Source organism: Oryzias latipes, chromosome 6, assembly GCF_053564925.1.
Source record: "Oryzias latipes strain Hd-rR chromosome 6, Olatipes_Hd-rR_3.1".
NCBI lineage: Eukaryota > Metazoa > Chordata > Actinopteri > Beloniformes > Adrianichthyidae > Oryzias > Oryzias latipes.
Window position 1 is genome coordinate 21839909 of NC_136242.1, and position 14131 is coordinate 21854039.

A 14131-nucleotide genomic window follows, 5' to 3' on the forward strand; every position below is an offset into this window, starting at 1 on the left:
TCTACTCTCTTCCTCAAGGTAAATCCCCTTCAAGTAAGTAAGTGAAACTTTTAAAAATAAAACAGTTTGAACTTCTCCAACATCCAAGCAGAGTTAGGAAGCATGTTCTTTTAAGTCCCTCTCCAATCAACTTTTGATCTATTTTAAAAGTGTTTCCAGTGGTCTTTGAATTATGATTATGCCGTTTTTAGGCAAAAATCATAAAAAAAATTGGTCATTTTTTAGGACATAGTTTCAGTATAGTTACAGTAGTTTGTCAAAAACTTCCCACTGAGTTGTGGGAGGGACTGTTGGCGGGAATCAAGTCTACGCTAATTTCCCATCATCCCTATGTTTACATTCTCTCCTGCTAGCTTGCAACCCCTCACAAACCCAAGCTAACATCAGTGTTGCAACAAAATTGGCAATCAATATTTGAGCTCTGCAGCCGTACAGTTTTCAGCGAGATGCCAGCTCAGACGAGGAAAAGGAAGACGTACATGGATATTTGTCTACACGTGGATGCATCAGAATGGAGTGGAGCAGGAAGCTTGTTGTCTGTCCATAGTAGTTTAAGCAGATTAATAAAGTATTCTCTACTCTCTCCTCTACTCTTGTTTCTACGTAACTACAAGCTTATTCAAACAACATTTTTTTCATCTGCTTATGCACCACGATTTTATACAAGAAATACTCAAACAGTTTTAGCCATAGTTTTCTTTATAGATGTCCTCCATAATCAGAAACAAATTACAAATACCAAAAAACACCATTTCCGTTCGCGTGCCAAACCACCTGTCAGTGAAAGCTGATTTGCTGTGGAGACCCCTGAAGGGATATCGATCTTTATCATCAAGCTCTTGTTTTTGGTAGCGGGTTTGTTGCAGATGTAACATCTTGTTGCTTAACCTGCAAATTATGTTTTCTCTGGGGCAACTTTGAGTGCTCTGGTGGTGAAAAAAAAGAAACAATAACACTGACACTGTCTAATATATATATATATATATATATATATATATATATATATATATATATATATATATATATATATATATATATATATATATATATTTTATTTTATTTTTAATTCAAGTGTGAAACAAATTTATCCGTTTTACTTTTAGCATTTTTGGCTAGTTTATTTCTGTTCTAGATACAGTTATTAAAACTTAAAATTTTTAATTTTTATTATTTATTATGTACTTTATATAAAGTTGTCAGCTAAACTCAATAGTGACAGAGTAAAAATGTTTTCTTAAATAATTTGTTTTATACATTATTTTTCTGTTTTTTATTAGGGTGATTATTTTTAAAACAAATATGCACATATTTAAAATTTGCATCAAACCACAAAAAGGGCATTTTAACATACCCGTAGTTTTAAATCGATCTGCCATTAGCTTATTTCCTTCAAAACAATGGAATGTTGGCATTGTTGGATAGAAATCTAACCTCTAATTAGTATAGGACAAATATCTAAATATTAATTAGATATTTTCTTTTTGTTTCTAGTTGAAAAAGTTAGTTTTTTTTTTATTTACAAAATCAAAAAAGCTGGGGGGGGGGGGGGTTAAATTATTTGTGTGCTTAACCATTGACATTTTGCAAGATTTTACAGAGGAATCTGAGCTTGAATTATAAACAATTGTATATCCTAACGTCAGGTGTGCTTTTTTGCATCACAACATGAACCTAAAAAACCAAACCTCTAAAACTGAAGTCTGGATTTTAAAGATATTTACTTTCAGCCATTTTATTTCAGCAAAGCACAGACTTGTAGCTAACTTTGCCTCATATTGGTTTATAAATGTACATCTAGAAGCAGAAGCCATGGTTGCTGAAATTCCTTGACAGTGTGTCACTTCAACAGGTCATATCTTGACACAGAACAACATATGTGTTACGCTTTCTTAATCATAATGAACACTGCCTGTGACACACTTTTTGCTGTAACTAATTGCTGTATTCGAAACATCTAAACAATTTCTTCCTTTTTTACCATTTCATCAGTTTCTCCAGCATGTTTCTCTCAGTTTTCCCTGCCAACTGTCTGCAGGAACACAAAGCACCATGTGCAAATATAAGCTAATGCATGCATGGTCCTAGAGGTTTATACATTTACATGAAATTAGTGTGCAGCAAGATGGGATGATGGCACGTGTCCATTTGCATGGTTGTCGATCACAAGGCGGACCTTTCACCAGGGAACAATATTAATGCCAACCCCTTGGAGACCTGTGGTCCCTTTATCCCTGAGGAACATACAGTCTGTGTTGAGTGTTGTGGCAGTCTTTTGATGTTGTACTAAGTGCAAATAAGAAATGCTACACAGCAAAGATGAACCAAGATCTTCCTCCAGGGGGAATCCTGAGTGCGAGGATATCATTGATGTTATGCATAATGTCTCAGCAGCAGCACATTTACCCATCCTAAACACTGAGAACCCGGATTGGAATTTCATATCTTCCTCTTTTTTTTTTCTCCTCGTTTATTTAAAAAAGTTGTTGCTACACAAACCATAGTGGTCTATACAGCTGAAGAGTATAGATGCTTTCCGTTAGCAAGCGCATCTCCGCTTTATGGGTAAACATTTTTTAAAAAGCTTAAAATAAATATTTGATTTTCTTTTTTCTTCCCATTTTTATCTTCCACTCGATGCCTCTTTGGCACAGTGTTCCATTACATAAATGGTTTATGCAATCTGAGCAAAGAGGATGGCCATGAGTCATAACAACAGCAAAAAGGCCTTGCTTGTTTTGTTACTGACAATGTTTTTGCCTCAATTTTGTTTTCTTCTTTATAAAATCATTGCTTCAAGTTTAGAATAATCTACACATTTTTCCTTAGACTAAAAGACGAAGTACAGTAAGAGGATGTAAATAGATAGGGAGGTTTGTGGTGGCAAAAAAGGGTTTATGACAATCAAAAGTAAAAGAAAATAGCCGTCTCTGTTTCTGACGCAGAAACTAATCCTGTTTAATTGAAGCTGAGATACTTGATTTCCAAATTGAAAGTGATTTCAAAACCATTTCAAGTCCTTTCAAATATGTAAAATCCTGTAAAAGAAGATTGGATACACTTTAAAAAATAATAAAATGCTGTTTTTTTCACTCCTTATAAATCCCTATTAAGAAATGTGTCTTTAACTTTTATTGAACATTTTAACTTTATCAATCAGTGTTCCAATCACAACAAAGAGGCACGACTGCAAAGAAAAATGTAGGTCCAACAACATTTAAAAAAAAATCTCTTTGCCTGTTATACAAGGAAATTTAAGAAACATCCTATAATGTTGTAGACGTTTAAAATGTTCTAAATCAGCAGAACATTTTTTACAAATGTAACTTGATCCAAACTTTTGACATTGTTAACTTTTCATCTATATATATAAAAAAATAATGGAACTCCACAAGGCTTAATGTTAGGACTTCATGTTTTTCACTCTTTGAATGCTGCAACTTTAAAAAATCGTCAGGAAAAAATGGAAATACATAACCTACAGGTACTGTATGTATTTTCTTTTATGGCTTATTTTTAAACCAAGGGTAGTATTATTTTTACTAACTAATTTAATTATTTTTCACTTTGCTTATTCAGTTAATGCCACATTTATGAATAAAGACTAAATGAAACTGCATTTTAACCTTATTGTCTTTGAAAGGATGATTATCACTAAAAATGTGTTAGTTCTTTTAAGGAAATTGATTTATCTGAGAGAGAAAGAGATTGTTTTACTCTATTAGAACTGGATTGGCATCAATGAAAGGAATTTAGTGAGTAAAAATATTCTTGGTGCATCTCCATAACTACAGAGCTGTTGTTTTAGCTTTGTTAGCTGTCATATGAACGCTGATAGAGTAAGACAGACAGGGAAAAGGAAAATCAGAGAAAATCCCCACATATGCTACTGCTGTGTGTCTCTGTAAGAACCTTTGTGTTTTTTGATTCTTGGATAGACTCTTGGCCTGAATTCCAGCTTCTGATAGCTCTTAGCCTTCGGTCCTGAGCCCCATGTTCATTGGTTGATGATTAATGATCCCACTGTGAGAACCCCTGGTATAGCTGAAGCAGAGGTTGAGGGAACCACAGTAAAGGACAGCCTTACGTGAATGTCGGACAGCAACAGTTTACCTGTGGAAACGTTTCAGCCTTTTAACTGAGGATCTGCAGCTTACAGCATGCAGAGGAAAACGAGGAATGAGAAGACGGAAAGGCAAACGCATGCACGATGTGCAGACTCCATTGCAATCACAGTCAGGCTACAGAGACAGAAGCTCTGACAAGGATTTGGGTATGCGTTCATATAGGTTACATTTAGCAGAAACTTTAATAAAGTAATATTAGTTTAGATAATGATTCAGCAAGAAAGAAAAAATAAGTGGACAGAAATTCAACACTTAATCTGAAGTGGGGAATGTCAGAGAGTAACTCTTATCATTCTTTATCTACAAACAAGTAACTGTATGGTGACTATTGAAAAACTATTTAGAAACTGGTGTGTGAGGCGTTGATGTGCTCATGCTGCAACAGTGAGGCGTAAACAGAAGGCAGGAAAACAAATTTCAGCTGTTGGTGATAGCTCTGATGTGGACCGGAGAGGCTACCAGAGAGCTGAGCGAGGCTGGGGTCACTTCCCTTCCTAGTTCATGGGACCGATGCACGCTTTGAAATAATAGCATAAATCACCCCCCACCCACGCACCCCCTACCCAACTCCCAGCTGTGCTAATTCACAAGGCTTCTCAGACGCGACCGAAAAACAAGGATATCACAGGCCAGGCCTCCTTCCTGTAGGTCATGTAGCCACAATGACGTTCCAGTTGCAAGAGGTTCAACTGTTTTTCTCAGGAGCTGCTGTGGCTTTACTCCATATGCTTGATGCATGAGCTGCGGCACCCATGTCTCACTACTGTTATTTACCACACGGGCTACTGATAAAACCACTTTTACATGCAATAAACCTTTTGCTATCTTGAGCAGTATAATGAGAAGGTTAAACCCAGTGGTGATCGAGGTTGCAACAAATCGCAACCAACTGCACACAATCCGTTCTTGCATTTTGCAACAACAAAGTATACAAAAGTTGTCTCACAGAACACACATAGCCTCAGTGAAGTTTATGAAACCCACAGCTCAATTATTATTTCACGACGCTTCCACATAATTGACTCCACACAAAGTTCCAAGTGAGAAGTTGTTGTTTTTATCAAGAGTAAAGCATCGGGAACTGAATACAAGGAGGTGTATTAGCAATCATGAGGGATCTTTTGATCTTCTAAATTATATTCTAATATATTCCTTTGATTTATGTTTTTTTTTTGCAAAGTCTCATTAAAATGCAGTTAAAGTGCAACTCAGCAAAGATACATCTTTCTTAACTTCTGCTTTGCTTTGAACCAAACTCAATTTCATAATCTGGTAGCCAAAATGTACAGCAAAATACCAGAAATCCTGAGGAAATGTCCGCTTCTGGTGACATTCACTGAAAAAGCCAGTGAGCCTCAGTCAAAGTCACACATAACTTTTTATTTTATTTTAAATTCCATTACTCTTTTTCTCTGTTTAACAGTCCAGCAGCCCAAACAATGAGAAGAAGACCACATAAAAGTCCTGGAAACTCGCTATATTTGCTATATTGGAGGCTTCTATAGTGTATGGGGTGTAATGATTAACCAACTTAATTTATATTCCTACGATCCAACCAGATTGATCCGTCTGAGGCAAGTTGTTAATTGAATTGATGCATATTATTCTAAAATCATTTCAGAATTAAATAAATGGATTATAATCAATCTTGGAAAATACCATTTGGATTGAGGCATGGTAGATTTATTTTGTTATAACGTAAATGTGTCATCACAGCGGAAAACACACTTGTGATGGCAGCAAAAAATGATCATGCCATCATTAAAGTCCAGTGTGTGGAAATACTGAGTTTTACAATGACGTGTGACCATACTGTGTGGTAGAACGTTTCTAATAATGTTCCGTTTGTATTATTTTAATGTGGAAAAACAACAGTGGGCTGAGCTTTATGATACTAAAATGTGAACAGATTTGCCATTAATTCTTGTTGACTTGTTTGTTTGTTCACATATTTAAGTGCACTTGATTATCTTGCAAGGATTACAAGGAATGTGGAAAACTTTACCTGCACTGTTCAGTACGCAGGTATCTCTGAGTCACACTGGTGGACTTTTTGGCTAAAGAGGTCCTGGATCCAGTTTAGGTCAGTGAATCGGATCAAATCGGGTGGTTCAAAATGAACCAATATCGACTTTATCAGCCACCCCAAATTACGATGTGAATCGAACTCTTGGTAAAATGAAACGCATCCTTAATAGTGTATGTCAACAAAATCCCACAATGTGCATACCAATTGAACTTTCAGAACCAAAACTTTACAAAAGCAAAGAAAAGGAATAAGAATGAATGAATTTTTAGGATTTAGGATCCGCTTTGAGGAGTGGGAGAAAAAACTCCCGACGGCACTTGTCTGAAAGAGCATGAGAGAGGAAAAGACGCAGCAGCTTTAAGCTGCTCTGCCCTGCTCAGCAGCACATGTGCTGAGTGAGCCGAACACGGTGGCTTACCACCATAGGTCTCAGTCAAGGGCAGGACAGTTGAAAGGTCACTGCTGGCTGTTTTGCTATACAAACACTGCCTTATCAAAGCTCTCACCCTTTGAGGTTATATCAAGCTGTTAAAGAGATTTTTTTTTTAAATGACTGATAACTTGGACAAGAGATTTGGGCTCTGACTGAGCAGGTGTTCTTGTTTTTGAATTATTGTATTTTTGAATAGTTTATTTTAATTCTAAATTACATTTCAGTTTTTTAAGTTTACTCAAGTATGGACTGCCCCCCAACCCCCCCCGTGAGGCTAAATTTTCTGCAAGTTAATGTCAATTTGAAAATGGGCTCATGAATGTCCAACATATAGAACAAATAAAGGTTGGGAAATTAACCAATTGCCGCCTTGCAGTAAACAAACAGGGCGAGTAAAAGAGAACCATTCAGGATATCTTAATTGTCGAACCTATTAAACTCAAGAGGAGGGAAAAAGGATTTTATTTTGAAATCATGCAAATCGGACATGAACATAAATAAATAAAAAGAACAGTAATTGCTGGTCGAGGACCGTATTAGTGGCGATTTTCCCTTTCATTTACAAGGAACAGTCTACAGTTAACTGTGGTCTGAAGCATTATCTGCCAGGCTTGAGATTCTGCACATAACCTCTAGATCTCACAGGGGAACGATGAAATCTCCATGTTGATGATGGAGCTCCAATAAACAGTGATTCATGTTACAAAGACGCTCAAGTTAAACAAACAGTGAAGACCAGCGTCACACTTCTGACAGTTTGCAAGAGATTTAGGCCAGAGATTTTCCAGACAATATTAATTATGATAATCACAAAAGAAAAACAAAACAATGGATGGATGGACGCTATAATCAGTGTAATGGATGTGGTTGAAGTGGCATTCTACGACGTTTTAACTAAAGTTTATAATTTAGTTCAAATGACTTTGTTTATGTGGAGCAATTGACGGCTCAATTTCATTGATATCACTACAGGCTTCAGGGAAAAAAACAGCGAAAGTCAAACATGCCAATATATTAAACAAACATAATGTCTTGTACGCTAAGATAAGATCTGGAATTGTTTTACGGCTATGTCAATGTCGAGCATAAAAGAGCTTCTTGGCTTACCAAACAATCACAGAAACACTATCCTCTTTATTGGACCAGAATGTTCTGCATCTATCTCCTATTGTGCACTCATAGCATCCTTGGCTTTCAGATCTCTGGTGTTTTGTCCTCTTTGGAAAAGATGTCCTGGGAGGAGGAGAGTGGAGGAAAAAGACTTTCGCTCTGTGATTCAGAGGCATCGTGTAAACGCCAGCATTCTCTTTCTGACAACCGGCGTTAATTGCAGATCCGACTCGCCCACACACTCCACATTTCTCCTGGAAGGAGAGGCTGAGACGCTGAGAATGAAGTGGGATGAGAAGTGCAGCAAAAGATGCTGCAGCTGCCCAGTCCTCACACCAGTGCTCCTTTTCATGCTCCCCTCTTTTCCACCCAGAACTTGGGCCACGACATTAACAAGCATGTTTGCAGAGGCAAAAAATAAAAGAAGAACTACTTCTAACAAGGCTAAATGCTTCATAAGCAGCAGCGCTCATCTGCGATCTATCATGCAATATTATGTTGTCATCTCATCCTTGATTAAATGATGCAGGATGTAATCTAACAGTCCTATAATCAAACCTCTCTGTGCGTTTTTTGTAAAAGGGGTCTTGGAGGTTTGAACAACAGATCACAGCATGAATGAGGAAGACACCTCTGACAATTTCCATCAGTGCCTTTATATTCATTATCATGAATAATATATAAAATAAATTGTTAACATGATATTCATTTCAGCGCAGCAAAAAAAAAGTCTCATCTACTCATTGGACATGTGATGTAGATCATGAGCAACAAGGGCCATTACTGGCAAGGCCCGGGGCAGCACAGGAGCTAATGACTGCAGATTGGATGGTGCTTTAATGCTTTGCTTTGGAAATCATTGGCAACAAGCTGGTACAATAAAGCGCATGCCATAAGGAAAAAAGGTGAGATATAAAGCAGGATAAAATGAAAAGTTTGCTTTAATAATGCAGCAAGAGCCTGGGATCGCAACATTTTATGTTCTTCTGACTGGACATGTTTTTATATTTTCGGTATTAAAAAGCAAATTTCAAACTGACAAAACTTTATAAACTGCAACATCAAAGACATCCATGAAAATGGTAATAACTGCATTTACGCTCTAGCTTACATGTGAAATTAAAATGGGCCCCTTTTTCAGGTTAATGGGAAAGTTGTCTTTGGTGATACCAATAAAGTTGGCCTATCAAAATAAAATTCAATTTTTTTTAAATCAAATCAGCTCACTGTCAACCAATTCCTACTCCTTAAGGTCAAACACACTTTAAGGTCTCACACACACATGACAGTAAAGATCCTCTCTTCCAAGCGCTTAGACCCATATTTTCAGCTTTTACTTTGCAGTGTCACGCTGCCAGACGCTTTCATTATTAAAACTCAAGAAGTTTAAGCCATCTTCTATGCGGCCAGAAGACAAGATGGGGGTAACTTCTAAAGCATCTCGCTTCACTGCACTTAGTTTATCTTATTAAAGCCATTAAACATGTTTTAATAATAAAATGTTGGTTTAAAAAAGGCAATTCAGAAAAAATATTCTTGTTCTGGTTACAATTATGTTATTATTTTAGCTCTATCACACTTTTTAAAATGTGTTTTTAAAGACTTAAGAAGCTCCAAAACGTGCAATTGACGGTAATTCGAACAGCTGACAACCAGCATGATACTGTCACAGCGAGAGTGAGCCAAGAGTGATTCCAGTGTTTATAAACGCTGATTACTGGTTTGCCTCAAAGACGCGTCTGTTTTACAGCTTGAGCTTTTATTTTGTGGACTTTTTTCTGGTGGTGGCTTTACAATCCGCGTGCAACTTCTTCACAGCCGGCACGAGCGCTAAAAATCCCGAGAAAAACTTTCACAACTGACAGATATCAACAGCGCGCGCCTGCCCTGACTGCACCCTTTAACCCGGCTCCGGGGCATTTTATGGCACCGACGGCTCACTGAGAAGCCGCCGCCGCTCGACTTTCATGTCACTGACTACGCGAGCTTAACGTGGTGCACTCCTAAAGCCTCGTGTGGAGGGTAAACGATGCCTCCCCACATCCACTCCGGGTCTCCCTCTTGTGCTTTCCTCCCCTCAGTAACTGTAGCTTAACACACACAGCAGTGCCGCTGCCGCACTCCACAACATTGTTGCTATTTCCGTTACTCACCTTTACTCCCGGGCCAGTCGCTGAATATAGACACTCTATATCGGTGACTCCAGTGGATAAACGTAATTTCGGATCACATTTACGCGCCGGCTGCTATTTTAGGGGGAGCTGACAAACTCAGAAAAGCCAATCTCCCTCTTGTCAGTGTGAGACTCCTCCCCAATCTGACGAGCTGCCTCTCCTTCTACTCCACCCCTCCCTCTCCTCCTCATCCTCCTCCTCCTCCTCCTCCTCCTCCTCTCACGCACAGTCAAAACATGCCTCACACACAAGGAAAATCTCATATTTGCTGTAACAACACGGGGGGATGACAGAAAGTGGTACGCAGCGGACGAGAGACACTTACTTAAACGGATTAGAGGCGAGGTTTAAGAAACTGTAACTGTGTTCATGCCACCATAAAAGCTGCCGTCGGTGCGGCAACTCTTCATAAACATCGTAAACAGTTAACAAAAATCCGCTGATGACTCTTTTTTTTTTAACTTCGTTCGCAACCAACTTTTGCGTTTCACCCGCAACTTTCTCAACGCACTTGGGAGCTATAGCTGCTGCCACTTCACTCACAGCAGCGACTGACGTCATAGCTCCAGGAACAACACCAGTGGAATTCGGTTTGAAGGACAGCCAAGTCGACCAATCAAAATCCAAAGCGTCTGTCAAGCAGCCAATTGGAGAAGAGAGACGGGACTAATGATGGTTGGTCGGTTCGGCTGGCATGTGGCGGTAGACGGAGGGATATAATGGTTGTTCATAAACTTTTTTTTATTTTTTAAAGGGACTACGTTTGAAACTGAGCTGACATGCCCCTTTCCTTTAATTTCAATTAAAACTATGAGAAACTTTAATCATTTTACAATACAGTGTTACCCAGTTTGGTAAATCAACGTGCAGATAATAGGTTTAAAGACAGCAGTATAAAAAGAAGCCCCAGATGTTTACAACAGACATATACCATTTGCCTGAGGCAGGCATATTAGTCAATAGATATACTAAAGTAATTTAATGAATTTAAAATAATATTCATTCATTTTTTTTATTCAGTGAAAAAATGAATACAATAATATTTGTCTGACAAAAATAAGAATCATTGTGAATCATGACAGTTAACTGCTTAGGTAAAGGTAAAGATGTTGCTTGCTTTTGGCAAACAGTAGTCGGTTGAAGTGTATAAATAGTATACTTAGTCTAAACTAAAAGTGAGGCAGTGTACGTAGAGTTTACATTTTATGTACTATCTTTTTATTGTAACTTAAATGTTCCAACTTAGTTTAAAGAGTATTCAATTAGCTTTCTTCCCACACTAACAAATTCAATTTTATGTGTGCTACATTTTTGCTAGGGCTGTGGGAAAATTAAGATCTCAGCAACCGTTTTAACAAGTCTGGTTTAGTCCAAAATGTTTTCAGTCTAAATGAATTTATTTGTAAAACTTCTGTTAAAAAATAGGGACACCTCAAGGCATTAAACAATGAAATTTATTTTTAAAAAAATGAAATGCAAAACATGCTTCAAGGACCATTTTTATAAAAATCCATATCAGATTTTCAGGGTGAGTAATTTTTTCACATTCGGTTTGATTATTTACCATTATTTTAAGATTTATTTCGCAAATAAAAGACACCACAGTTTAAAATTACTGAACACAGAATTATTGCCCGAGGTCTAAAGGAAACCTGATGTTTGCTGAACCTTACTGTTCTGCCATCCTGTGTCATTGTATTGTTTTCAAATAACTTGTGATGAAACAGGCAGCAGTGAGATCATTTTGTATGGGACTAGCTCAGCTTTGTCCCCAGTGATCTGTGCTATCTTTCTCACCAGTTTGCTCCAGTCCTGAAAGAAAAAGTCTTTGGCATCTCTTCTTCTTCATGGCTCTGCACACCGAATATGTCCACAACCCTTTATTGTTTATTTACCTGACCCTAAAAAAATACTCAAAATGTATACTTTAATTCACAATTAATTTAAATCACTATCACAACTGATGCAACTGCTACCATACTGTTGCATCTGCAGTATCTCAAAGCATTTACTAAAATTGTGAATACATGTACCACCTTTTTTGAGAAATGTACCACCATTTCTCAAAAAAGTAAAGAATAACATCTAAAAAAAATCTTTTTAGAAGTGCACTATGACAAATTCCTTATGACCCCATATTTTTCACAATGCTCTGTCCATTCTCTCCTCTACATGCCAGTGCTTTATTTTCGATTGGTGCTAATACACATAGATTTTAAAATCTTAAATAAATTCAGAAAATTGTTTTCATGAAACCCAAAAGACAAAAGAGGGTAAAAAAAAATGCCTAATTGTATAACAGGAAAACACTAGTTAATATCTACTTTTTAACCTTCTTTAAATGTAATTACAGAAATGATCAAATCTTTAATTTAAAAAAAATGTTGCTGCAAATACACTGATTACATGGATGGTCAACTTAAAACCACAACATGTTGAACAAAAATACGAGAACTGTAATGTCATTTTTTTACATAATCTTTCAGTCTCAGAGTTAAGTGATGAAGGGTGTGTCTCACCTGATGTCGCAGCGATACCTGCAAAGAACCTGCTTGTGTGATCTTAACCTTTTCCCCCAGTTGGAAAACCTTCAATTATATTAACTTTCCTTAATACACCTTGTAGCTCCTTCAGTGATTCTTTCTGTTTCTTCTTCTGCTCTCATCACTTTGCCCATTGAGTTACTTCAAAGCCAGACCAGCTGGCTTTGCTGCCCTCAAGCCTTAAGAGGCCTGTCTTCTCACCCTGCCCTGCTCTTATCCCTCGGTCTTTGTGTGGGCAGAAAATGGAGGGTGAGACTGGGGAGTAAGGGGGGCAGTGATTTGAAGAGTGGGACCCCAGATGGACATTGACATGTCGGGTATGTGACTTGGCTCAGGGCTCTCCAGACCAGCCACAGCTGTCAGTCATAACTCTAGAAGGTGCTGAAGATTTTTTTTTCTCACTCGAAAGGGTAAAAAGTAGTTCATAATTTCTTTTTTTGTCAATACAAAGAAAAAGGTTTCGGATTCAAACAAATAGTCTTAAGGTAAAACTTTTTAAGAAATGTTTAAAAATGATGTTCTCTGTTCGGATTTGTTTGAGACAGACAGAAAAGCGTTTGAACCAGCTACAGGAAAGTGCCAAATAATTATTTGTTCCAGCAGGGCTTTGAAGCCGAGCTGACAGCTGGCATTTCCAACTTTGCACCACACCATAAATAGACCCAGACACTCTCCGTCTCTAATTAAAAAAAACAAACATGCCATAAGTTCAATTTTATCATATAGGCAAGTTAAATATAAGGTTTCAATCTAAAATGGAGAATATTACTTAAAATATGAAAATAAGAAAATTACAAATGTATTAGAAAAGGTGCCCAATTTTTCTGAGATCCATTTGACATTTAAAATAAAATTTCATTATTAAATGTTCAATAAAGTAGAAAAGCCTTAATTTCATTCTCCATCTGTTGTACATACCGTACTCTGAGAATGCATGCAGCTTGTATCAGCTCTGGTAATTATCAGTGTGAAATTTTAGATAACAAGTATTTTATTTAAAAAGGAAATGTACTAGTAGCAGTCAGAATAAAGCAGATATATTACCAAAAAAAGTATTTATTAATGGAATTGGAGAACTTAAAAGAATATTAGAAAATGCAATAGACTTGCTTCTCTAATAGTGAAAACATAACCTTTTCCTGGGTAAAGAGTTTGTTATAAGCATTTCCTTGGTAAGCATAGTGATGCAGAATAGTTCTAAACTAAAAGTCAACTTCAGACACAGAATTTTGTTGAAAATCAATACAAAGCCAGAAGCCAGACAGATCATGATACTTTCTTTTCATGAATAAAGCTTCTCCAAAACTTTTTTTGCTGTGATTTTGCGGAGCATCTGTGTTCTTCCTAAGGCAAAAGTCCTAATGGTGAAAATCTCCCCTGAGATTACAGTCTCCTATAGGTTGCTATCTGCGTTTAGAAGACGTCTACATCTGTGAAGAGGAGTCACCCAAACATCCACAGATCCATGCAATCTTGTTTGCCTGAGTCTTTTTGTTTTTTTCAAGCAGATGTACTGAGCTCCAGATCACCACAAAGGTTCTTTAATTATCAGTGCTGTAACTTCATTTATAAATGTAGCTTCCGATGAAGTGAGCTCATTAAAAATTGAACAAGGTCAGGATTCAACCACACTCACAATTATTCATTTTCTTCCGGATTTCAAGAATGATTGAATTAATTACTCGGAAAGACAAAAATGATTCAGTTTCTGATGTTTC

At 37.2% G+C, this 14131-nt stretch overlaps 1 protein-coding gene across 16 annotated transcripts in view; it reads right to left on the reverse strand.

The window, feature by feature from the left end:
• Positions 1–12664, reverse strand: part of mef2aa (myocyte enhancer factor 2aa) — a 65892-nt gene extending 53228 nt beyond the window's left edge. For 6 of the 16 annotated variants that reach the window (XM_078949351.1, XM_078949349.1, XM_078949347.1 and 3 more), the window contains exon 1: positions 9850–10015. The gene's annotated coding sequence lies outside the window, so the exon portion shown is untranslated. Of the gene's footprint in view, positions 1–7693; positions 7860–9849; positions 10060–12389 lie in introns of those variants that run through there. The other 10 variants (XM_023955851.2, XM_023955849.2, XM_023955845.2 and 7 more) reach the window with 6 other exon arrangements.
• Positions 12665–14131: the final 1467 nt, after the last annotated feature.